The 27545-nt window shown below is 40.3% G+C and overlaps 1 protein-coding gene across 1 annotated transcript in view; it reads left to right on the forward strand.

The window, feature by feature from the left end:
- Positions 1-16391: 16391 nt before the first annotated feature.
- Positions 16392-27545, forward strand: part of CNOT2 (CCR4-NOT transcription complex subunit 2) — an 85399-nt gene continuing 74245 nt past the window's right edge. Inside the window, exon 1 of the mRNA XM_066319170.1 lies at positions 16392-16692. The gene's annotated coding sequence lies outside the window, so the exon portion shown is untranslated. The remainder of the gene's footprint in view (positions 16693-27545) is intronic.

Consider the following 27545-nt stretch of genomic DNA (forward strand, 5'->3'; position numbering starts at 1 on the left):
AATTACTTAAGGAGTGAATGAATTCCAAATTGCCACCTACAGGGAATTTCCCATTTTGGAAAAATTTTTACTTTCATCTTACTGAAAAGAAAGAGATAATAATATACTGAATACTTCAAAGGTAGTACAACAGGGAATTATGTCACAGTTTTAGGTTATATTGTGTGCAGCTTATCTGTGTTTCTCAATTACTGAATAAAAAGGCAAGCTGTTGCTCATGTTGAAATTACTGATTTCTGCAATTTATTTTATATTACATAGCCTGTGAAAGCTATTCAAAAGCATTTTGGCTAAACTGTGTTCTGTCATTAAAATATAAATATTTTGCAGGAATGTTTCAATTTAAACAAAAGCAGAGATAAAATAAAAGTCTGACACAAGATTTAATCATGTCAAATTATTATTATTTTTAATTGATTACTAGCTCACTGACTGTACCAGAACATCTCTACTGAACAGGTAAAACTGACTGCTTTTCCTGGGATTCTTCATGGGCCCTAATCTGCTGAGTTCAGATGCATAATATTGTGAAGTAATATACCTTTAAAATGCAAAAAATCTTTCACATAAGGAAACTGCATGACCTGATGTGCTCCTATTTATTTTCACTATCCAAGTTTAAAGTGCAGAGCTCACAGTTCATGCTCTTATTGTCACCTATCCATCTACAAAACAAAGCATTGTCCAAGCATCACCAAATTCCTGCATAATTCCTGCAAAACCCTGCAGACAGGGTGCTTGTGTTTACTTTCATTTTAAATAAAATACAATTAACTTTATCATGAAGACATCATCAATAGTTAAAGAATGTCAAGAAAGCCAAGTTTATCAGTGTAAGTAATGTGATCCTATTTTATTGCCCTTAAAATAAAGAATGGGATGTGCGATGGCACTTCCATTTAACTTCCTACTATGTCATGTGTAGGTAGGCATAAGGCATTTAATAAATTAGCTGAATTAAATGAACATACTGTCAGACAAACAGTTCAGTATCTCAGCAGTCAGACAAACAGTATCTCACTCTAACAATATTATGTCAGAAGAGCATATTTCTAGCCCTGGATTTTTGATCCTTTTTTGCCAGAGCTGATGGAGATACTGTGTGCTCAAAAGTTTCTCCTAGTTTTTGCAGATGATTTAACAAAAATATCACCTTTTTCAGCAAGCATTTGCTTGTACTAGATTTTGGAGCATCATGCCTAAAACACTACTCTGATAGGTATTTCCTAAAACACTGATTTTTTTTGTTGCCTGACAAAATTTGCTTTAAATATTAATTTAAAAATATTTTTTTCACATCATTGAGTATTTCTGGTTCACTACCAGTAAATATCCATTCCAGCATTTATATTATCAAAGAAATGTACTGTGGAATTTTATTTTCCTACACCTGGGAAGAGTCTTTTTGTATATACAGGTCTGAGTTACAGGCCCTTTTTGTTCATACCAGTGAATTGCACTGTCCTTCCCATTATTAAATATTTCACTGAAACAGCTCAGTCTAAAAACCTATGACATAATATTACTAAATATCAGATCTTCAATACTGAAAAAACTCAGAGCAAAATTCGGCACATGCCAGGATTTAGCCCTGGTGGAAGGTGCCTACTGTATAACCCCAAGTCATTGCACAACGGGTGTTGACTACAAGTCCCTGGTGTGAGCTGCCAACACCAGAGACCTACAGGGACCTAAGCATGGTGCAGAGAATTAAGACAGCCTGTTCTGAGAGGGGTGCTACTGTTAGAGAAAAATTGTTTTCTCTCTTGGTCAGCCAGGGAGTGCTGAAGAACCTCACTGTCAACAAGTGCTGGTTTTTTTTGCTGTTTGCAGGAGATGGAGACAGCTTCTGTTGATGCCTCTCAGCCTCCTGAGAGGGCATTGATTCTACAGTGACTCAGAAGGAAATGTGTCACATAATGAGTCACCTGCATTGCTAGTCCCAACACCTTTGCTCCAGCAGTTTAGGTCTCCCATATAAGCTAAGTGACCTCATTTTACTAGTGATTCCTTGGGACAGTGAGAACAAGAGATGTCATGACTATGAGGCAAAATTATCATGGAGACTGCTCAGTTGTTGCTCTAGAGTTTGACATCTGTAGTCCTTTTTCCTCTTCTTCCTTTTTTTTTTTTTTTTTTTTTTGTTTGTTTGTTTTTGATAAGGATGAACAACTGCTCAGGCTTTCAAGAAATGAAAACCCAGGACAAGATTGTCAGTACACTGTGACCACTATCAGGATAAGGATAAATATTACTTATGATAAATCATTGTACACTTTAGACTATGGATATATACCTACAATCCATAGCTTTTTTTTTTTTTTTTTTTTTTTTTCTCCTTTTAAAAGCAGTACTACAAGGAAGAATAGGTTCACTTACAAAGTAAACTGGAAATTAAGAAGGGTGGGCCATTACAGGAAGCAGAATGTGCCCCAGAGAAGCTACTTCTAAATAATATATACTCTTTCAAGGGAGGACCTAACACAGTAAACAGTCTCTGACTTTGTTTCCACTTAGATAAATGTTTTGAGTTTTACTTTTTTATTTGTTTTATTTTACTTTTAAATTTAATATTTAATTTTTTCAAACAATTTAAATTGAATTAATTTTTAAGTGGGTGGTTTATTTCCTGTGCTAGTGTTTTTAATAATTGCTCCACCCTCTCTAGTCTGGCTACTCAGAAAACGCAAGATACAGTAGCACACTGTCAAGGGAAAGATGCTTCTCTAAAAGCTGGTATTTCTACTAATAAAATACCATAAAACATTTTTGCCTCTACATCTCCTTCCAGAAGTAGATCACATTCCCCTGAAGGTCTTAAATCTCTTTGTTTGAAAAGGCACCAAACCCATTAAGGGCACCTGAAAAATGAGAGCCTGCCATAAGGTGCCATGTGACCTTTGCCTTGTCACTCCAAACCCCATCCTGGGTGCCACGGAGCAATGACAGCTGATGTCTAAAAGATAACTGGAGTCAAAGAGCATGACCAGAGGTGCTGCTGTGCTGGTATCAGGCATCCTTGCAGAATTTAACCTCCTGATTAAAAACATCTCACATAATCAATGAGTTGCGCTGCATGAATCAGAATTTCTGAAACATCAGCAGTTTGGTGATGTGCTTTTATGAGATCTGTCATCAACCCATATGCATATAAAGGCTTTTGATTTTCTAATCAAAAGGATGAATTTATCTTGATTCCCCATATGCTAAGTGAGATTGATTAGTGAAAGATATAATGTATTAAAACTTCAGCTGATTAAGACTAAATTATTCATTGCAAAGAAATTACCCAACAAGTTGGCCATTATCCTGTTTCTGAACCAACCAAAAACCAATCTAACATTTTCAAGCTGTATTTTGCAAGTTATTTCCAAGTACTGACTACACAGGACAAAAACATTTCAGAAGACAAACGTGGGCACTTACGTTGATTGTCCATCAATGTAAGATGGATAAGCCTAGATAAGTTGGACTACTCTTAACAGTTTAACTCAATGTCTGAAAAAATATACAGATATATTTTATGCATCTTCCAGTACAACACTCTTACATATGAGTTTTCTGTATCTTGCTAGAAGATATTTAGTTGTTAAGGAACTAGTTTTCTGCTAGAGAAGGGGCACAGTGAGGTATTTATTAGGGTGTTTTTGTGTTTCTGAAGAGATGGGTCTGAACAGCTGCAGGATGCAAAATGGTGGTCAACACTTTATGGCCTTTTCCAGGTTTTTTACGGACTGCGAGGCTACAACAACCCCTTTCGCTTTTATAAAACCAGCTTTACACACAGTAATAGTGGTTTTTCTACCTATAACATCTCAAAGCTTCCTGATACTTTCAAAGGATCCTGTATTTCAAACTGACAGGTTCCTAAGGAAGCAGTATGCTTGCCATGTTGCCCTGTGGTGGCAACAGGCCTTGGCATCCCAGTGGGATGTGGCCTTGGCTCCACTGGCTGCCACCTGCGAAGCTGGGACCAGTGCCCTCCCAACAGCTGTCTGGCTGCCCCCAGCTTCCTTCAAGGCTCAGTAGCCACTAGCTAGGTAACACCACAGGAAAGAAACCTAGGAGAGTGAGAGAAGACTTTTGCAACCCCAAAAGCTCCTATTAATTGTGGGGTACCAGGTATGCTGCAATGCCTGTGTGCTCAACCAGCCCCACGGCCCAGCCGTGGATGCAGCGGTGCCTGCCATGGGGATGGAGATATCTATGCCTTTATTAGGGCACTGGCTGGTGGCTAAGGCTGGCACAAGCCCTTGCCAGCGGGCTGGATGCCACATGAACAGATGAAAAGCAGCACAGCCATGCCAGGGATCCCGCTGACTTCATCCCAGGAGTAGCAGCACCGGGGTCGGCAGCATCACACCTGCAAGTTCTTGGTGCCAATGTGCTTGGCTAAAGATTTTAGACTGAGGTTAGTAATGAGTGGGCCACATGGACAGAGGAGCCTGTTTGTGTCACTTCAGGCCAGAAGTAGATTATCCCAAAAATTTTAAATTGGGGTTTAATGTGAGAAACTGCATGTGAGAAACTGTTGGACTGAGTTTTTAAATGAACAAAGAGGAAACAATTATTTGCAAGGAAGGTTTGGGCAGGGGTTTTGTCTGTTGGAAGGTTTTCAGGCTGTCAGATTTTTTGCATTTCACAGTTATCAGATTAGAAATCCTGTTTGAATTCTTCACATTAAAAGATGACTAGCATGATTGGTGTCTGAATTTTGATCAGGTTTTTGAACACTTTTTTTTTTTTCAAACCAAAATATCTACATAAATGCATCTTTCAAGAAAAACGTCACCCAGTTTGTTCATAATTAAAATGATGTTTCAGGAAAGTAAAAGCTTTTATCTACCTCTTAAACACGAATGTAATATTTCCATCTGACTAGGAGGGTCACTAGAGCTTGAAACTGAGCTGCATAAAATGCATTTGCAGGAAAAAGCCTGCTATGTTATTGAGCAAGGCTGCAGTTATTTAGACCTAATCCTTCTGTCACAGTTCTTTCCACATACTGTGAATTATGTCTTTATTATTCTCTTTTTCCCATCTCCGTTTGCAAGAGGAGTGGCTAAAGAGGGGCATAATTTGCAGAAAATTGTGCTCCTCTGCATGTTGTATGGGTTGCCAGACTCATGTGTATGTAGCTATTAATAGCAATGCCAGACTTTTTTCTAATCCAAGCAGTTTTTTAGCTGCAGTCCTTCTCACTTCTATGACCCAACCTCATGTGTGACACCAAAGCATGACTGCAAGGCCAAGGCTGGGGAGACCTGGGCCCTGATTAGCAACCTGACAAGCAGCATCCTGGTGGGCCTGAAGCTGCACTCCAGCCATCGTTGCCTTCCACAGTGAGAGATTTCATGATGAATAGTCATGGTCGCCACATCCTTGGCCTTGGAGGTGATCCTCCATGATATGTAATTGTTGGAAAGAAGCAGTTGTCTCCAAGGTGGGGTTCCCAAACGCAAAAGCTTGTTTTGGCATGGTGGAGGACGAGTACAATCCCTGATGTATCAGTGTGCTCTGATGGCACTGAAGAAATCTGTGTACTATACCTTCCCTCTGAGAGCAGCATCATAGCTAAAGGCTTACAAAAATCCTGTCATGCAGAAGAGTAAATAGGAGCTAAAAAGGTCATTAAGACTTCACACTGAGAAGAAAAGGGGGGATGCTAAAGAAAGTGCTGAATGGAGGCAAGTGTAGAATGCAGAACTATACCAAGCAAGGAACACAAAACAAAGGTACAAGGAAGCATCCAGGCTAGCAAAGTGCTTGCCAAAATTTGAGACATTGAGAACAATCGAAAAGAGAGAAGTTTATGGGCAAGAATGCCCTTTTCCACTGATGAGCCAAATGGAGCTGAAGAAATCGTCAAAGGCCAGAGGGAGAGAGAAAGAAAGAGTCCCTGATGAGCTGAAGAGAGTAACCTAGAAGGGAATCCCAGAAGGAGGGGGAGGAGATATGACAAATGGTATCATGAACAATAAAAGTTTACTGACCTAAATCCCAAATAACACTAAAATGCAGCAGGGAAATCAAGCAAAGATTTATACGCTAAATTTCTTACGCTGCTTGAAATGAAATTCAGTTGAACATATTTAAATCAGAATTAATGTCTCCACAAGATTTGAACTCTGAGACAACACAAACTTAACTAATAGTATTCAGTGGTTATCACTGCTCTAGTGATGTTCACCACAGCTGTACAGGAGCATTGCACACACAATTAGTAGATCATGAGACAGAAATCTACGTATCATAGACCTTTACTATCTACACTGTCATAGGGACACAGAGAGTGGCCTGAAGGCACCAGTGGCAGAGGCAATGTTGCGAGTTACCCAGGTCAGGAGAGGCTAGCAACTACACAGGTCACTGCTGGCACACAGCACCTAGACATGCAGTGGATGTCCACCATGGATTTTTGTGTTGGCTTACGACACTGTCCAGGCATTTCATGCAAGATCAGAATTTCATTTTGAAAGATAGATTTCAATGTTGAATCTATGATTTAGAGAGTACCAATGGATGAAAAATGTTTCTTTTTTAAGATGTGAAAAGAAAACCACTTCAGGTCACTCCTTTGAGGACATAAACAGGAAAATATTTTTATATGTAAGCTATAAACAAAATAGCAATATATCTATAGTAGAACTGATATAGGGAGGTGAATATCTCTGACAATTTTGTTGTGTTATGGCATTTTGGTTCCTTCTGCATGTGAAGTGGATTTCATTTTTCTGGCAATTTTGGTTTGGTGTAGAAATAGTGTTTCAATACTTACACCACTGACATACACTAATCAGGGTATTTTCCCTTTGGAAAAGTTCACAGTCTAAAATAAATAAGAACTTGGACTTGAGAAGTATGTCTGTTGGCCAATGAGTGCAAATGCCAGCTATATCTTGAAGACAAGAGAAGTCAGAATGCATTTTAAAAATATTTTGATTTTACCAATTTTTTCAAGTTAATTATTATACCAAAATTTCAGGCTGGGAATGTTTGTGTGAAAATTATAACTGAGTATCTCTTTTTCTCAAGAAACCCAAAAGAAAAAGAAAGTAATGTGATACACAGCATCAAGGATGACTAGTGAGCTTTTATTTTGATCCCAGGAGATGGGTTTAGAAAGTAGGATCCATAAATTCTCTGTTTTTCTCCAGAGAACTGTAACAGTACAGTATTCACACACAAGACACACATGCATGTGACACAGCCCCTTAAAAAACAATTCTTAGTTATTTTCCTTGCTGTGGGTGGGTAAAGCCTCAATGTTCTTATAAAGAAGTGAAAGACTGTTTGCCCAGTTTGGAGAATACAAATGAGGAATTATTCTAAACTAATTCAATAGCTTTTCTTTTCCACAAACTGCCATAAAATGTAAAATATTTGATAACATTGTAAACAAAGACACCATTGTTTGTACTTTTCCAGATTAATTTGTACAGATTATTGCTCTATTATACCACATGGATTTTAATTATATTACAAATGAAAAATTCTTTAATGCATTAGATATTATTAAACTTATGAAAATGCTCAGTGGTGGTAAAAAACATGTAGAGATACATTTTTACGACTAGGGTTAATTCCTTCCTCCAACTTAATTTTATCTATTTTTATCAGGAACATCTTTTACGGAAACTACGGTGAGGCCAAGACACAGAAGTCACTTGACACTAGACTCAAGATACTTACTTGCTGATAACTACTGAAAATTTAATCGAATCATGCATTTCTTTTGTTTACAATGGCAAGAGATAATGCCTCAGGCTCTGCTGAAAAATTATAACCCTTACTCCACAGCAGCTGGTTGCTGTTCAGGGAATCTTTCAGGGCAGGTTCTGACCTAACACATTGCAACCTGTGCTCAGTTAAACACAAATCTTTCACAGGTAATCAGCAACTATAACAATGACAATACCAATATTAATATTGAATCTTGTCTCCCCAAATCCTGCTTACAAAGGCCTATGGGAATTGCAAGGGCATCTATAAAACTCCTTAGGGAAATGTGAATTTGCTCTTGAAGAAATAAGCCAGCAGAGGTTAATGCCTAGCAGTCGGTGTTTCAGTCTCACTCAGACCCAGATGATTTTGGCAATGAGCATCCTACAATTCATTGCCTTTTATTGCTTTGTTGTCAACAACAACAGGAATTGATGGCTACAGATACTGCTTCAATGGTTGATGGGACAGTGAAACCACATCTGCACCAGAGGAGAGAGCAGTGCCTCCTCAAGTACCCCAAAGGTTGTTATGATGGCTGACTCACGCACTTCACCCAAGAAAATGGGGAAGAAGCACAAAGGCCAATCTACCTAGTGCTTCCCTACACAGCAGAGCAATGCAAGGCAGCACTCTTAGGGTACGTCCAGTTGATGTTTTGCAGACAGATGTGGGGCCTCTCCCACAGCTCATCCTCCCTGAAAGCAACACAACTTTGTCAGCTGAGCAAAGAGATCTGATTATTAGGGCTCCTGGGCTAAGCAGCTTTTTGTCAGTTTGCAATGTGACCAGCTGTGGAAAAAGCACCCCAACCCAAGATACAGCTGTGATGTCCTGATGTTCATGCCAGATCTATACACTGCTGGACCACTGCACACTCTGGTCCACCCCAGAATGGGCTTGCTGACCCACACAAAGCCAGTTCAAAGTTTTTCTTGGCTTTGTGTCGACAGCTGAAGGATGGACACTACATGGTCTGGCATGAAGCTGGGCTCTTGATTTGGCACAAGGCCTGCTGCCACAAAATTATTCCATTTACATTTTTCTAAGCAAATACAAACCAACAGAAGGAAAACCACTGTCCTTGAGTAACAATATTGGGAATGATGAAGTCAGATTTATTTTCTGACCAAACCTCAGTTGGTTTCAGGGCTCCAAGTACCAATTATCCTTTTTCCAGCTGAGCTTGAGAAATATCCACAAATGTCCTCAATAAAGAAACACTGGAGACTGAGTGGGGAATATGGCACAGGGCCAGAGTATATCTGGTCCACTGAAGATATCTCAGATTATCTCATATTTGTACACTTAAAAAAAAGCATACTCATCAGCCTTTGGCTAGTAGTTTACCTGAGTCCCAGTACAGATTGCTAACAAGGATGTGGCAACCACAACTATTCCTCACAAAATATTCTGCCATTCTAACAATACTAAAAAGAATAAAATTCTTGCTCATGACATTCCATGTTTGAATATAACTGTGATTTGTCACAGTTTTTCTCCTGAGGGAACACTTGAACTGGAAAGGCCAAGTTAACTGTAGGATAATCTAGTCCATCTGAAGTCCCAGTGACCAGCTTTACCACCTCACTGGAGCTTGGGAGAGCTTATTACATGACTTTCAGCAAGCCACTTCAGTTCTTTTTCATAATCTCCTCCATTTCTGTCTTGTCTGTTTTGACAGAAAGCACTCAGGAAAGAATGCCCAGCTATGTATTTGTAACACTAGAACCTTGATCTGTGAAGCTTGTAATTTAAAATAAATATGCCTTCATACTAAATAACCAGACATAACTTAATCAATATGAAAATAGTGGACGTTAGAGCTGAAGCCTACATTTTAAGACATTAATAATAATTTCATGTTAAATTGTTTTCCTGCAGTTGAATTTTCCAGCCCTGAAAAGGGTAGGGTTGTTTTGACTTTCTTTTTAGGAACACACATCAGGATTACATTATTTTATATCTAGGATCTTTCTACTAGATTCAATCTTGCAATCAAGAGAATATTTCTGATTTTCTTATGCCAATGTAATATTTCACCATTTTACCGTAGAGTGTACAAAAGAGAGATCTTTGTGCATACTTTCCAAAGTATGTGTGCAACAGATCTTTGTATTCATGCACAAACTTCTTTTTTACGTAACACTACCTGAATAGGCCGAAAAAGTAATATTTAGGCTTTTCATTTAAGGAAACAGACTGTAAAATTTCTCCCAGCTTGCACCAGCTATCCAAGTGCCACACATCCCACCTATGCCAGACCCCAGCAGGGACATCCAACCTCAGGAGGTAGCAGAAGGAGTAAAAATTCCCCTCTCTCCCCACTGACTTGCAGGAAGACTGGATTAACAGCTTGGATCAGGCACCTCCTTCTCAGACAGCTAAAGGTGGGGAGATTAATCATATCCCTAGCTTTCAAGTTCATCTGACTTAACATCAAAAAGTAAAATATATTTGTGTATATCACCTGCATGACTCCTGCCAGCACATGATACTGTATCCTTTCAGCTACCAGTGAGAACCATTGCTTAGAAGGGAAAGCAATGTAACTGTCCCTGTACCCAGGCATGCACCACCTGCCACAGCTTCTGCCTGAGAAACTGCAGCAGAAATGGAGCTTCAGTGTTTCCATTTCTAGCTATCAAAGTCCATAATTTTAAGGGAAATATAGATTGGATATTAGGAAGAAGTTTTTCACGGAAAGAGTGATTAAATAGTCTGCCCCGGGAGGTAGTGGAGTCACCATACCTGGATGTGTTTAAGAAAAGACTGGATGTGGCACTCGATGCCATGATCTAGTCGAGGTCTCAGGGCTGGGTTGGATTCGATGATCTTGAAGTCCTCTTGAAGTATTCGATGATACTGGAGTCCTCTGGCTTCTGGTGGGATGGCAGACTATCATCAGCTGGTGTAGTTAGAGTTCATTTGTTGTGCTCATTAACACTTATTTAGAGGAGGGCACATTTTTGGCAATAGGCCTGACTGTCAATCTTGAAAACCTGTCAAAAAGCAAGAACTAGAATTCAGCACTTTCCAGCCCCCCAGGCTGTTCCCTTCCCCAGCCGAGACCTGCCATAAGGGAAACAAATAATTCTTTTGCCTTAGATACTGTGATGGCTTTCCTCAGGCTGCTGGCTATATATTTGCCCATATTTTTTTAAAAAACTGTTGCAATAACTCTTTATTCCCAGCTTAACTTTTAATTTTGACCATCTTAAACTCTTAAGCTTATGTTTCTATCAATAGACACTGCAGCTTAATGGAGAGAATGTCCTATGTGGCTCATATTCATCGTAACTACAACAGTTAGTCACATGGAAAAGTCATGCCAAAGAGACCCTAACACCTGAAATAAAACATTGCCTGTCTTTTGACATGATCACAAGTGATGTTCCCTAGGGCTCAGTACTGGGGCCAGTTCTGTTTAATATCTTTATTAATGGTCTGAAGGAGGTAATTGAATGCACTTTCAGTAAGTTTACAGATGACACTAAGTTTTGTGGGAGTGCTGATCTGTGGAAGGGTAGGAAGGCTCTGTGGAGGGATCTGAACAGGATGGATCAATGGGCTAAGGCCAATTGTATGAGAGTCAACAAGGCAAAATGCTGCATTCCTGCACCTGAGTCGCAATAACCCCATGCAGTGGTACAGGCTGGGGGCAGAGTGGCTGGAAAGTGGGTCATCAGAAAAGGTCCTGGATCATCAGCTGGCTGAACATGAGCCAGGGTATGCCCGAATGGCCAAGAAGACCAATGGCATCTTGGCCTGTATGAGCAACAGTGAGGCTAGCAAGACCAGGGCACTGACTGTCCCCTGTACTCGGCACTGATGAAGACACACCCTGAGTCCTGTGTTCAGTTCTTCCACTTCAAGAAGGACCTTAAGGCTCTGGAGCATGTCTAGAGAAGGGCAACAGAACTGGTGAAGGGTCTGGAGCACAAGCATGATGAGCAGTAGTTGATAGACCTGAGATTGTTCAACCCGGATGAAAGGAGGCTTAAGAGAGACCTCACTCCTCTCTACAACTACCTGGAAGGAGTTTGTAGCCAGATGGAGATTGGTCTCTCCTCCCGAGTAACACGCATGAGGGACAAAAGGAAATGCCCTTGAGTTGCAACAGTAGAGGTTTAGATTGGGTATTATGAAAAATTTCTGTGGTGAAAGTCCAGTCAGGCATTGGAACAGGCTGCCCAGGGAAATGATGGCATAATCATCCATGGAAGTGTTCAAATAATGTGAGGAGGTGACACCTGGGGACACAAGTTAGTGATGGACCTGGCAGTACTGGGTTAACAATTCAACTTTCTGATCTTAAAGGTCTTTTCCAACTTAAGCAATTCTATGATTCCATGATTCAATCATTTCAAAAGAGAAATAGCACTTCAGACCAGGCAGCTCTCCAATGATCACTAGCTGACTGCAATCTTGAGAACTAAAATAAGAAAGGTTTCTCTTTCACCACTGCCGTAACTCCCATCAGTTTGGGGAAAATGTTCAGGAATGTCAGTCAGCACCTACTCTGGCACTGGCTTGTGTCTCTAATGCTTCTCTCTCCCAGAAAACATATTTCCATCTGCATCATTATTCTTCTCTTTGTCTGAAAAAACACTTGAAAGTGCTATCTCTAATTTTTGATTTATCCTCTCATTTACTAGCACTGTGGCAGACTTCTTAGTTGCTATACAGCAACATGAAGCATCTTATTTTGGGAAAATGCTACATTTAATCTCCTCTTTGGGGTCATATTATTTTCCAGAATTGGCAGACTTCTTTTTAAACTCGGTATTTTTTTCCCCTTGATACTCTGTTATAATTAGCACTAAATCAGACACTGAAGGCACTAGAGCAGAAGGCTGAGAAAGGGTTTCCTGGTAGTAAAAATATGAAAGACTGAGATAAAGATACTTCTGCTCCCAATATTCCCTCCTGGAAACTACAAATCCAGCAGATGAGAAGCCATCTGTGTGGATACCTTGTGATGCATTTTAACGCTAAAATAGTAATTGAACTGCACTTCTAGGGCTTCCCTTGCCAGCAGCCATCCCTGGAAATCCCCTGTAGGAGTGAAAGGATAGATAAGGACAGTGCCATGGAAACAGCTGATCCTTCCCCTACCTTTCCTAAATACACTAGCAACTGGAGACTAACTTGCAAAAGTCAAACTAACTAACCAAATCTTAACAAATCTAAATATTTTGTGCTCAATTTCAGCGTGATAATTAAGAACTGTGAGAAAATACACTAAGAAAATATGAAGTCTCAGTGCTTTTATTCTTGAAAAAATGTGCAGTCAACACCTCTTTGTGGTGAGATCTTGGTGTACATTTGACACGCCTTAGAAATATGTAAAAAATCAAATAGGCTATACTATTGAAATAAATCTGCTACGTTCTTCTAGGGCAAGGATTAATGTAGAGCAGTGCTGTAACCCTACAACCTTCCAAAGAAAGCAACAGAGAGACTTTGGAACATCATTCAGTAAGAAAGACATTAGGGTGAAGCTGCAGCTTCAAATTAATGAGTCTCACACTCACATTTGTAATCCAGCAGAAAATAGAAATGTCTGCCTTCTGCCAAAGTGGTATTTCACTGCTTTAGCTGATCAAATGCACTTTACAATCAAGGGGCAGTGTCTTCTGGTTCAAGCTGTTTTTTCCAAGGGACTTAATCCCTAATTTGGGAAAAAAAAAATACAACCTGTTTCACTACTGCTGAAAAGCTGCCAACTCTTGCTCTAGGTGATTGCACTGTATTTGTTTTTCCTGAAGAATACAGTGACAATATGTAGAGGGGAGAAAGAAAGACCCCTGCTGCGTTCCAATTAACTTTTTTGTTTTATTTAAAAATTACTTATAAGGTTGCTAATTCACCATGTTCTGCCTCCACTCATAACTGAGAAGGTGGTCTTACTATGATTCATTTAATTTCATGTTTTGGTGAAGTGGAACAGCCTAACCCTTCCCTACACATACTCTGGGTAATTCCTCCCACTTCTGTGACTGCTTTGCCCACATCTACTGGTGATATTTTGAGTCACCGAACAACTACGAACTCTCTGGAGCTAAGCCTCAGAAAAACTGCAGAGAATTCTCAATGAACACTGAGATCTACAAAGCATTTGGGGATTCTAAGCACACCTGACTCTCTTGATGACCTCTTCCCAAACTTTGCAGCAAAGTGCAGTAGGCTTTTATCCTTCTGTAGGCATTTGCAGAAACATTAGCCGGTGAAGTCCAAGCAGCTGGTAGGCAAGTGTCGTGGCAGCTTCAGAACACGCACAGTCAGGGCCCAGCTCTCAGGAACTTTAGGTACAAGGCTGTGTCAATGCACCACATGGATTGACTGCAGGGGCCTGCACACAGGATCACATGCAGGACAGGTTTTCTGTAATCATGCTTTATAGTTCCTTCACCTGCGCTGCTATAGACAAAAGTTTTCAGATTGACTCCTACAGGCATTCTTACACTGATTTAAGATGGATGTGTATCAGCCTAGCCTGTGAAATAAGTCAAAAGAAATAGACCATTGATTAAATGAGAATAAAAATAACAGATGCCTATCAGTTTATAGACAAAGACTTAAGGAAGGAGGTAAAACTGCACCATACATGGTTCAAAATGGTTTAGGACTGTCGACACAAATTAGCAGTCCTTGTGTTAAATGAGCTCAGGGCACCTTTTTAATTAAGCAGATGCAAATATGGGAAACAGGCCTCACCTTTGTAGCAAAATGTATTGAGTCAAGACTAAAAGCAGCAAATGTATGAACACACACCTGACAATACACCTCTTTATTGGTGGCCTTGGATGTTATTTTAACACATTAAAACACTAAGTGCTTTCACTTTCTTCAAGGAAATAAAAGAGAAAGTAGGATACACAGCTACTACAGCTTGAGTAATGAACTTCCTCAACTACACAAAGTCTTAGGCAGAAGGACACGTTAGATTTTTTCAATTAACAGAATTTAAATCACAATTTACACACATTGTGAGTGCTGGTTAGGTTGTTTATACTAAGCTAACCAGTCTAACAAAAGATAGCACACTTTTTTTCCCATTACCTAACTCTGTTGAGCTATTCAGGCTTCTTGTCCTATAAATGCTAATTGATTTGCCTGTTAACTAATTTTGTAATGGACAGAGAGATCAGTCCACGTAGATGCAATGACAGTATCAGGTTCCTAGTTTACTTGCATCATACTGTTGAGTATTGTCTTAAATGACTTCTCTTTGGGAAAATGGAACAAAAATTAGCTTTTAAAAAAGAAACTCAGACCACTAAAGTGTGAAGTGAAACAAATGTCTATAAACAGATATAAAAGAATCAGACTATGTAAACACTTAATAACACTGAAGGTTAATAACCCTGATTGTTTTTCTCAGTCTAAAAGTACTGCTTTTACATTTGATTTGTGGTAAGAGGAAATGATTGATTTTTCAGACTGAACAACAAAAGTGATCCAGAAGTTAATAATCTAAATAGCGTATCACTTTCAGTACTTTCTAATGGTTTGATTCTTGCAAATGCAGGAATGTTTTAGTCACAAAGGGAAGGTTTATGATTATAATAATAAAACACAGTGCTTTCCTGCATGATGCATGATACACATTCACTTCAACGATATGGCAATCATGTTCATGACACAACTAAAGCTGGTGGCATTAAGAAACTGGTCTCCGGGCTTAAAAGGAAGACTGATCTTTTATCTACAAAACATATTTATGTTGACAGATATGTTACTGTAGTACCAATGTTTCTATAAAATATTTGTGTTGTGAAACCTACTGAATTCTTCACTAATTCTAAATTCAGTTTGGAGATTCAAAATCCAACCTGAAATAAAAGCACACGTGTGGAACTATTGAAAGAAACCGGCTATTTCTGCTCATATCTTTGTTTGAGATTTTAGTTTATGATGATTTTACAACCACACTAAGGTGTCAGTGCCATTTTCTTGACGGAGCACAGGAGTCAGTTCACAAATTATGTTGACCTTCATCCTGTAAACACTTGTGCACAGGCTTAGCTTTTGTACCATTGACAGTCTCATTGAATTCAAGGGGATTATTTGCATGAGTGTTTTGAGCATCAGCGCTTGCTGTATTCAAGCCATTGCTGTAACATACATGTTTTGAAGGTTGGTAAATTACAAGTCCACTTGTGTAAACTTGTAAATGCTTCTCCATTTTATTAACACACAAAGTGGATAGCTCCACCTGTCTCTCCACTGGTACCACACTGCAGAGAAAATGGGAACTTTCACACAATTTACTCCATCGTCGGGTCGTTCCGGACCTAAAACCTCCACAGGATAGCACGCAGCCTGCGGAGAGGCCAGGCCGCTCCTTCTGCGCTCTGCAACCCAAAGGGAGTTGACAGAGCAGGGCCCCGGGGCATGGGACAGCCCCTCTGAGAGCTGGGGCGCTCCCGAGGGAGGCGTCCACGCGGGGTAGATCTCCACAGGCCCCGGCAGCCGCGGGGTGCAGGCTGAGGGGAGGATCGGGGAGCCCCGCTGCGCCCTGACCCTGCTCAGCCCCACGCCCCGATCCGGCCCGGCGCGCCGCCCTCTCCCCTCACAGAACGGGATCGGAGCCGGGCGCGTCCCCCGCCAGCAGCGTCTCAGCGGGGCCGGCGGAAAGCGGCGGCATCCGGCAGCCCCGCGGCCTGCGGGCCCTGCCCCCAGCACTGGGCCGCGTCTCCCGCGGGAGGCGGAGGGAGCGTAGCCGAGGGAGCCTCGCTGCTCCTTCCTCCTCCCCTTCCTCGCCGCCCCCCTCAGCCCCTCCGCAGGGCCGGGCCGTTGCGGGCGGTACAGCGGCGCTGCCCCCGCCCCTCGGCGCTGGCGGCCGGGCCGAGCGGCGGCGGGGTCACGGCGGCGGCCGGGTCAGAGGGTAAAGGTTGCTCCCCCAGCATCCTCCGTGCTGGATACTCAGCCATCTTGGATTCGCGGGACAAGAAAATTCATGCGGTGAGTCCGGCCCCGGCCGCCCCTCCCCGGCCCCGCCGCCGACCCGGGCCTCGCCGCCGTCCCGGCCGCTGCCCGAAGTGGGAGGCCCGGGCGGCGGCGCGGCCCTCGGCGGGGCTCGGTGGGCCTGGGGCCGCCCCGCCGGGTTTCCGTTTGCTTTTGTCTCCGAGGGGGAGCGGGGGGGACGCGCGGCGCCCGAGCCGGGGGCGCAGCCGCAGGCCCGGCCCGGCCTGCCGCCCCCCGCCCTCCTCCGCGGCCGCCGGCGGCGGCGGGCCCAGGGCGCCGCTCTGGGGCCGGGCGAGGCCGCGGCCCGGCGCTGCCCGGGCCCCGCATCCCTGCGGCCGCCGTTGGCGGCTCGCCCTGCGGCCCGCTCGGCCCGCCCGAACGGCTTCTTCCCGCCGCCGCCCCGGCGGCTGCTGCCGGGCCTCCCGCGTCCCTCCGAGCCCGGCCCCGCGGGGCCGCACGGCCGCTCGGCCCCCGCCCGCCGCCTTCCCCGGGCCCGGCGCCGGGGCAGCGGAACCTGCCGCCCACGGCCGGGGCTGCGCCGGCCCCGCGCTCCGCCGAGCGGCCGTGCGGCCTGTGCCGCGGGCCCCAGGCGGAGAAAAGGGGTGAGACCGGGTGCTACTGGCTGGCTTTGGGTTGAAAAATATTTATTTTCTTTTTCCTGCGTCTATTTCACTCTCCTCCTGGCGGCGGTTAAGGCGGCGTGTAAACAGGTTCTAGCTTTCTCTCGGACATGTTTGTGAAACAAACTTGAAATAGACAGAGCGCGGTCGCCGAAGGAAGGAATCTGCCTTCCCCTGCCCGCCTGGGCGGCGATGACAAGCTCCAGCGTGAACATGACCCGTGCTGGGAGAGGAGGTGGCACAGGGTGACAGGTTAGGGATAAGTAGGGCGGTAGGGAAAGATGCAAGAGTCAGTGTTAGCAGTCTAGTTAGCGTATGTATGCTACAAGGTACCAACTAATTGGCATTCTTGGTTTTCGGGTGGGTTTTTCTCGGTGAAGTTACAAATAACTTTGTTTTAGAGGCTCTGTAATGTGGGAGAATGAAAATATGCTTGTGTAAAGTGTTAGTTGCTTCTGCTGCTTATTCACATCTAACACAAGCATGTTTAATTTCTGTTGTCTCTTTTATCAGGCAAAAAGTTGTTTCCAACTTTGCACTGTTTTATCCCCAGGGGAGAATAAGAACTTTCTGTGTATCTTTCATAAATATATATGTGTGTGTGAAGGAGACACTCCTGTGTGCCTGCACAGAAGCAACATCTGATGCTGGTGGCTGACTGCTAGTCTTAACTCTTCAGCTGGGGAAGGATTAAGATGATCAAATCTGCTGTCATATCTGTTATTGGAAAACTTTATGTTTTGAGAAACTTGGGTTTGTTTCAGACTGTTAAGACTTGTGAAGACCTGCAAGAGGAAAATGTGGAAGTTTATGTTGCAAACGCATCTTCCTTTGGACCTGGAAGAATTGTTGTGTATGTGTTGATGTACTTTGAGTTCTCCTGAGTTCTCCTATAATGACGTGTTAATAGAACATAGTTCACAGGATCAGGTTTTGTGATCTTGAACACGATGCATCTGTCCCATGTCTTTTTTTTCCTCTTCTTTTTGCCCCCAACTTCCCCTATTGTTTATGTTGAGTATTCAGCTGGTATGCTAAACTTCAAGGCGTTGACTGCTTCTGATTTTAGAAAGGGATTTGAATACTCACTTATCAAGAGCTGACTGACTTGACTTGCAAGTGTGTTTCCGTTTCATTTTCAGGAAGCTGTTGATAAAGCTAAGAGTGTAGTAGTAGATAAACCTTGTCTACACATCTCTTCTAGAAACTTAATACTGCTGTCAAAGTAGTCATTGTTATTGCAACTTATTTGTGTGTCAGTTCTGTCAAGAAATTAAAGAAAAGCCCTTGGCTAAAAACTAAAAACAAAGAAGCCCCAGAAATTTATATTAAAAAATAGACTTGAATTCTCTTTAATAGAGTGTAATTTTAGTGGCAAAAAATAGGACAGTTAATGTGTCCTGAAGTTTGATGCCAGAAAATTGTCCCATAAGTGGCTCTTTCCACCTGAAGATCTTGGTCTTTGCCTCAGTTGCTTCATATGAAAATTCTGTGTGCCCACAGCAGATTGGTAGAGCTCAGAAAGTATTTCTGTTTTATTTTTTTGATTTCCAAATGCATTACTGTCTGCATAGAGATTAGCTTTGAAATCAGGAACATTATTGCTTTTTTAGCCTCTGTAGTAGCTTTCTTAAAAATTACCCTAATATTCATGTTGATGCAAGGTCTGTTGTGTAGTAATTGCTAAGTTGTAACCTCATTATGGTTTTAAAGGGGCCTTGTATCATAACTTTGTTTATTCAGAAATACCTTCCACCTCCTTCTTTTTATGAACTCGAGAAGTGATTAGAACTTAAAAATGAACCGTAGTTGAATTAAAACAGATGTTTCTATCACCTGGTTTTCTGACTTTATCTGGAAACTGAAAAGAAGTATTGAATGGCTTGTTTTCCTATGAGGTAGTAAAGAAAGTGCGCCAAGTACAGAATTTTGTTCTAAAGGAAGTAAACTCTTGTATCTTAACTTTTTAAAATTATGTCTTCTCTTAAAGCTATAATGTGCTTGAATAAAAGCACATTAAAATGTGTTATTAAAAAAAAAAAAAAAGAAAAGAAAAATTCTTAAATTCTTGGCAGACTATTTCCAAATTTGTTGTGTGTGTTTATAAATGTTAGCTTAAATAGAAAGGCCATTACCAGTTTCTATGGAAGTACAGTACCTCAGGATGTCAAATCAGTATTTTTACAACAGATCTAAATGATTACTCTGGAAATGATACAGTTTTTCTCATTATGATTTGCTAGTAATATAGCGTGTATGTAAATCTGAAGGATTGACAAAAGCATAGAAATTGAAGTTAGGTTAACTTTGCTTTATCTGAGCTTTTGAGACATAAGTAAGTAAAAAAAAAAGGTACGTGGGCGTTCTGCTATACAGCAGAAATCTGCTAATATATTTGCTTGAAATTTATGTCTCAGTTGCACTGCACTGAACAATTCAATACAACTTGTTTCAGTTGTCTTTCCTGAGTAGAATTGGCCTTTTTTGTTTTTCCTTTTTTTCTTTACAGATATGCTTTAGCACATAAGTGCTGTGTTTGTGTGTGTCTTGTTGATTTCCTGACCCAGCTTCCTGGAAAAGCATATGAACACCTGAAAGTTTGTGTGTAGTCTCCTTGACTTGAAAGCACCTGCTTACATGCTGATGGTTAACTTTGTGCCTGAGTTTTCAGGATGGATGGTGTATTTTGACAGCTAACTATGCTTTTATTGAGCATTATAATAGTGTAGGAAGAATTGTGTCAAATGAAAATACTGCACAGTAGGATATTTTAAATTGTCCTTGTGGAATTATTTTGGTTTTGGAGCAGGTGTGTATATACCAAGCATGGTCTGTGCTAATCAACTAGAGATTCTTACGTTGGATTGAGAGTATTTTTGTGTTTGTATATGCAAAAATGAAAAAAAAAAAAAAAACCCTTAACCAAAACCCCAGCCATAAAATGTTCATATTGCTTATGATATGTGTTTTATCTTTAATTTTTAATATTCTCATAAAATAGAACACTTTTGTTGTGGTGGTGTGCACTAGTTCATCTTCTGGTCTGGTTGTGTAATAGGCTCCAAGTCAAGGTATAAGTGGTTCTTGCCCAAAAGGGTTACTGAGAACCCTTAATTTGTCTTGCTGTAGCATTATCAGTAGCATTACAGAAAAGTGTGCATTATTTTTTCCCCCAGACTTGGTTACTCTGCCATCTAATTGCTTTTTGCAGTGCTAATATGTATAATTTTGCAACTCTACATTTCCTAGGAGGATTCCTTTCAAATTATGCTGGTAGGTTAAAATGTGATTATAATGAAGACTTTTTTCAGACACATCCTTCTCTTGTTAAATTGCAGTGCAGGAGTTGTTAATCAGAAATTCAGTAGTAAGTAAACCATTGTTTCTTCCTGTTTTCCTTTTGATTTGGGATAATTCATGGGGGGATATTTTTAGGTATTATTTTTTACCCCGTGCCACTTGGGATTTTTTTTCCTGGTTTTTTTTTTTTTTTGGTTTATTGAACTTCAGAAGCATTTTTAAAATCTTGCTTTCAGATGTTATATGTGCTTGAGATCGATCAGTGATGTTTGAATATAGTTCTCTGAAGTCAAGTTATTAATCAAAAGGCATAGTTTATTTAAACTGAAAACTGGTATATAACGCTGCTGTATTTGTGGTACGTAAAATGGAAACTCTTCCTTTGCATTGCTGTTGCTGAGTAGACAGTAATCCAGTGGGCTGAGTTGGACCATGCTTTGTGTGAGTTACCTGCTGAAGGGATGGGTTACTCTGGGTAAGTCATTTAACCAGTTCATAGCCAAGTTCTGGTCTGTGGTAAGAGGATAATGGTTTCCTGTGTTTCATTTTCCTTGTTCAGGACTTCTGTGGAACCACGGATGGCAGCAGTTGATACATATGGTTAGCAGAACCAGTGTTAACACCCCCAAAATGGCCCTATACCAGGTTCAGTAGGTGGCACTTGTTTGGTTTGTTCCTTATGTGTTTCAGAATGGCATGTCCACAATATTTGCATTACAGTCTAAATACTTGTGCATTTGAAAACAATAGCAGGGAGCTCTCAGGCAAAAAGAGGCAGGCGGACTCATTACGGCCAACTATTTTTAATTATAAAATGTTAACTTTTAGATTTGTAGGCAATGTCTTAGCAAACAAGTTTTTCTAAAGCTGTCTTTGTAACGCAGACAATGGTAATGTAATATCATATGTTATCTTTTCTGTTAAAGGGCTGTAGGAAAATGCCTGTCCTGGTGTAAAATGAGCAACTAATGCTTGTGTCAGTGGACTTTGTACTTGTCTTGCAGTCTATATGACTGTATGAGCTTTTGTTTTGAGCTTCACTGGAATAATATTTTTCCCCTTCCAGCTTATGAAGACCTTGCATTGTTTCAGGCAGAATGAGTATTCCTTGTAAGCATTTCTAATTTGAATTGTGAAAACTATTCTTGCAAAGGAAATGTTGCCAGAGAATTTATAATGATGGAAAAAGTGTCTGCCAACCTTCCCTCTGTTGCTCTACTGTATAGGGGACTTGTTTGTGTATATGCTTGAAGTCTTTTGCCATTCAGCAGTGGTGAGGTTTGTGAGAAAGTACTTGTTTATATAAAATATTTATATAAATATTTTATATATTTATATAAATATTCTATAAACATTTATATGTTTATACATATTATATAAATATATGTTTATTTTTAGGTATAAATATTTTTGAAAAAGTTATTAAACAGGAAAATAGCTTGAAGCAGGTATTTTGTGTAATGACTGAGTAAGCTAAAAAAAAAAATGTATAGAAGGTCATCTCTTGAATGTTTGCACCATGTGTTGTGATGTTGGAGAAGTGGAAATATAAAAGGTTTTCAAATAGAAATCACCTGTAAGCACTGTCAACTTTTGAAAGACTTGACAAGGTGATGAGTAATTCTGAATGTTAAAGTGCCTTGCAATACTGTGTCCACCTGTAAAACTGTTTGACACAAACGATCTTCTTAATGAGATGTTTGATTATTTACTGCAGTGTGGGTATGGGTCTTGATACTTTGCTGTATGGTGTACTTTTCCTAAAGTGTCAAAAGCACCATCCTAAAGTAGGAAGGTACCTTATGTTGAAATCTTAATTTATTTGCTTATTTTCTGGATGTAGATGCACATTTGCAGTAAGATCAGATTGATTAAGACCAGCATTAGACGAGAGTCAGTCAGTTTCACTTTTTATTTCATGGTGGAAGTTGAAGTGAATTCAGGTTCCTTTTCTACTGTGGTATGGAGTCAACCCAAAAAGCCCTAAACAAACAAAACCCCCTTTCTTTTTGTGTCTGTTTTCATTTTTGTTTTTGGAAACTTTGTAGTTTTCGGGATGATATGTTTTGGAAAATAAATGCATGTTTTGTTTCCTCCAATTTCATGGAAGTTTGGTTATGTATAAATGTTGTGAGACATATGTGATGGAACAGGGACTATCAAAATTTCTTTCAAGGATAAAATTCAGTCTTCAGGAGTTTGGTGCTCTTCTGAGATTACCTTAGGTCAGTGTATGTTGTGAATACCAGCAGTATGTGGTTGATAGCAAGTAGTATTTTCATTTGGATTAGTATTTTAATTAGGAATTGCAAACTCTTAATATTAGCTGTGATCTTAATCTTTTATTGTCTCTGGAAGACATGTAACTAGCTTAAATGATTTTTTAAGCAACTGGTAATTCTTTTATGTTCCACAGGGTAGATTCAGTTTCACACTAGTCTGAATTAGGTTTTATAGCAAGAGTTCAGTAAGTGTTGAAAATTGGGGTGGCCAGGTGTAGGTCTGGTTGGTAACCAGGAGTGACTCACTAAGAGGAGGCATCTCTAACTCCCCCTTAACAATGTATTCCAGTGTACAGCTGCTGACCTTTTCTATACTAGTGAATACCTGCATCTGCTGGGTTCAGTTATTAAAACAAAACCATTTTGAGCAGTGTATTTTAAAACTTGGTAGACTAAAGGTACAGGCCCTGGTGTTAATGGACTTAGGAGAGAGCCTGGATAGGAGTAAGAGAGGCTGGAAATGAGTAAATGGTGGTAGTAAATGAATAAACGGTTGATAGTAGAATGTGCTTCATAGATCAATTTATGTTTTTAACTGCAAGAAACATGAAAAATTAAAGTTAGTTAAGTATATATAGGTAACCTAACTTTTGAGTTAACTCAAAGTTAACCATTTAACTGAATTTATGTAAATATGCTTCTATATGAAAACTGAAATCAAAAGGAGAAGTTAAAATTCAAATTATGGTCCTACAGGCCTCATAAAATTGTGTCTAGGTGAAGGAAAGAATTTCAAGTTAGTGTACTTTCTTACAAAAGAAATAGTCATACATGATGTGGTGTGTATTCAGTAGCACGGCAGCTGGTTAAGCATCCAGTAAGCACAGGCAGACTTTCAGAGTGTCCACACTACAACTCTTTTCCCTGGAGTGAGGGGAATGTCACAGAGAGATGTGGAAAAGGAGGAAGTTGTGGGTTATCATGGTTTAAGTATTAAGATACAGAACAAATCTTCAAGAAAACAATTTTTATAAATTCTGCTGCTCATACCAAAGGTATTTATGATTAGTAGGGTTTTTGTGTTTTGGTTTGTTTTTTCTTTTTTTCTGAATGTAAATTAAATTTTATAGTCTGAGATGATTCCGTATATTTGGGACCATGAGGAGAGAACTTCAGTCTGAATTGAATCTAATATTCTGCTCCAACTGAGCAATTGTTCTTTGTGCCTATTGATGAAACTGTCCATGGCTCTGCAACAAATTCCAGTGCAGTACTTAATTTTGTAATGTGCTTCTAAAAATAAGTGCATAGTCTTATGTAACGCATCTTTGTATTGTTAGCACCTAGAGGCTTCATCCCCACTGGTATGAAGGGGAACACATCCTACATAATTTTTGATTGTGGATATTTACATCTGAAATACTTTCTCTGTCAGTGTCTATGGGCAAAGAGTAGCTTTGTTTTAGGAATGAGTAGTAGTTTCAGGAATATCAGATATCTTGTTTGCATGGTGAAGTACGTTACTCCTCTGCATATCTGAGCAAAACAACAGTTGGGAAGGTACTGTATGGCTCAGTAGACATTTGTTTCCCACAAGAAGTTCTGTGGATTCCTGCTTACAGGTATGTGCACTTTCTCAGAGCTCTCAGTTTGGCTCTGCAGTGCAACTGTTCGTGGTCTGAAAGTCAGTGGATGCTGCAGATGTGAAAGCGAGATGTTAATCATATTAATACAGCTTTGAGGGCAAACTTGAAATCTTCTTGAAAAGAAGGGTGACACTTATGATCAAATTACACTGTTCTGTTAGTTTTTGTACACCTCTTGCTGTAGTCTTAGCAGTGTTTTGATATCTTTAATGTGACTTTTCTCACACTTTTTGAATTCAGGCTGCAAATAACATGTTAAATTAGATGATAAAATGCATCATGTCTTGCTGATAGGATGACACCTGTACGGAACAGACTTGTCATGTGTAAATAATTTAAGGGACAGAAATCAAATTTATCAAGAATTACAGCTTTATCTGAGTTACTTGGTTCTCATTTTTCACCACTTCTTGAAGTAGGTGCTGTGCTTTTATGTTAGGGGCATAGCTGAAATTTCAGAGTGGGGGATTGAAAGTTTATCTCAAATTCCGAGGTCAAAACAGAGGCAACCATTCTTTATTCTATCAGTGTCCCTCTAAAAGTTAATTTTCTATAGCGTTGTTTACTGAAATCCCAAATGCTTCACTTTACAAGATCCTTCTCTTTCCCTAAGAGATCTGGTACTTCAGTGAAGAATGAATTTAAAAGGATCTGAAGAAATAACTAGAAATCTGAAGAAATCCATAAAACTAAACAAATAGAAAATCTCTTGATTATGTTGCATCTTCAACAATAAATGAGATGTCTGTAGATGCTTTTGATGATTGTTTTATCAGGACAATTCAAATTATTTAATTTTCTAGCAGTATCTAGGCCAGGAATCCATTACTTTGGGGCAGGGGCAGCAGTGTCAGCCCTCAGACTTTCTTGTCAACTGTGGTAATCTGGAAAGACTGAAAATGTAAAGCTTGGTATTTATGACACCAGAAGCCCAAGCTTCAGTGTTAGGGTTACCCTTGGCAAAGTATGGGTTACCTTTGTCCATCCTGAGGCCAAATAACACATATACATATTCAGGTAGTTCGATATGTGCCATTTCTACATGTATAGGTTTTGTTCCATGTGTAGAAAGGTTGAGACTGTGCCTTAGCCCCAGTGGAGCAGGTATGCACCTCTGATAGGCAAGGAGAAGTTGGACGAGGAAGGGAAGCATCCCAGAGAGGAAGAGCCTATGTGCAGGCCATGCCATGTTATTCTGGTCCTGGTGTGTCAGCCCAGGCCTAGCCTGTCACTTAATACTGTGCTTGTAGAGAAGAAATGCAGTATTGTTATAGCAAATGTGTTTTTCTGTTCTGTCTGGTATTATTTCCTCTTTTCTTAAGTGTCCAGGGAGCCAAGTGCAAGAATAATGCATTGGTTGTGTATTTCAGCATTTTTGTGCCCAATCCATTTTTTTAAAGAGTGTATCCCAGAGTTTGCTCACCACAGCTGTCTGTCATCTGTTTGTTCACTGGTAAGGGAAGACTGCTAATGTGAAGTAGGTCCTGCACTGAGCCTTCCTGGCCTGGTTTGAGTAGGGCTGTGTCAGGAAAATGTTGGTATCACCAGGTTCATGGGGGATTGTTAAGTGAGACAAGTTTAATGAAAAGAATGTGCCATTCATTTTTGTGTGGAGAATCAGTACATACTTCTGAAACACTTAGTTTTCCTGTTAATATTATTTATCTTGGTCAATTTAGTGTGTTTATCCCTCACTTGTCATATAACTTGCTGTCTATGAAAAGCTTCAGAGTTTTGTGGAAGATGGCATAACCTCCATTTCCTGTCTAATTAAGCAAAACTTTGAAGATTTATGTGTGGTTTGTTCAATATCTATCTTTTTGACTTGCAGCTTATAGAGTGAATGGATAGTATATTTTATTGATTAATGCAGGGTTAGAATGAACTCATCCCTCTAATGCTGTTCTTGCTATGGCATGCTATAAAATTGTGTGGGTATCTTTTAATCCTTCTGAGATATGAATATTTTGGTGATGAACATGTTTTCTGTGAAAACTTTTAGAGGCTAATAATTGTAGTGACACTGTAAAGTATCTGTTACTGTTTTTGCTGGAAAAGCAAAAAGAGTGTGAGACCACAAGAGATTTTGCTTAGAAGGTAAACTTCTGAAATTGTTACGCATGAAGATCACTCAAAATAATTCAGTTGTCAGTGTTAAACTGATACTCAAACAGGAAAAAAGGCAAAAAATGGTCTTGCTTAATCAGTTGCCCTCATGCTTTGTAGTGTCAGACTCAGAAGACAATCCAAATTTTGCCTTGGTTTGCAAAAGAAAGTTTCCTTTCGTGGTGTACTTTTTCCTTTATGAATGCAACTGCCACGGCTCTGCCCACAGTATAATTATTTCCTTTTTTTTTTTCCTCTCTGTTTTTGTCTCAGAGGTGAGAGTCCTGTGGTGGTAAGGATATCGGAGGTAAGGCTGCTATCTTAGAACAAGATAGACAGCTGCTAATAAAATGGGTTCCACAGCAAGGCCTTGTCATTCCTGGGAAACATCGCCAGGTCCTGCTCCTGTCAGCAGTCTGACTTCTGTGGAAATTGCCAAACTGGCAAAGTAAAATGGGCAAAAAATCAGCATTAAAAATGGCCAGATTACTAATGAAAATGTGTCCCTTGAGTAAGGATGGGACTCCTAGTGATACCTTGTAATTGCACATCTGTTATGAGAATCTAATCTAAATTTGAGGTTTGAAGTGATAGAAATTTATGCAACACTGCTGAGATGTTCATGTTTATCACATATAGGTTCTTTAACGTCAAAAGTGCTTTAAAATCTTAGCTATTTAGAAATTTAAATTTTTTTCACTTTGTGTGAGAGGCTTTGAGTTGGGTTAGTACATAAACCTGGAGAGGAGCAGCTCGATTCCATCAAGTCATGATGGCTTTCCAGTGTTAATATAGGTGTATTATGCTGAGGACTAAAGTTTTGTCTGAAGACAGCAGTTTAGGTAAATGCAAGACACTCCAAGTAGCCTTTTTTTGCCTCCTATACTCCCAGAATGTCTCTCTATTTTTGCTTTAGGTATTCTTATTATTTGTTGGTTTGTTTTTGTTTGGGATTT

Source organism: Sylvia atricapilla, chromosome 5 (assembly GCF_009819655.1).
Source record: "Sylvia atricapilla isolate bSylAtr1 chromosome 5, bSylAtr1.pri, whole genome shotgun sequence".
In the NCBI taxonomy this organism is placed as follows: Eukaryota; Metazoa; Chordata; class Aves; order Passeriformes; family Sylviidae; genus Sylvia; species Sylvia atricapilla.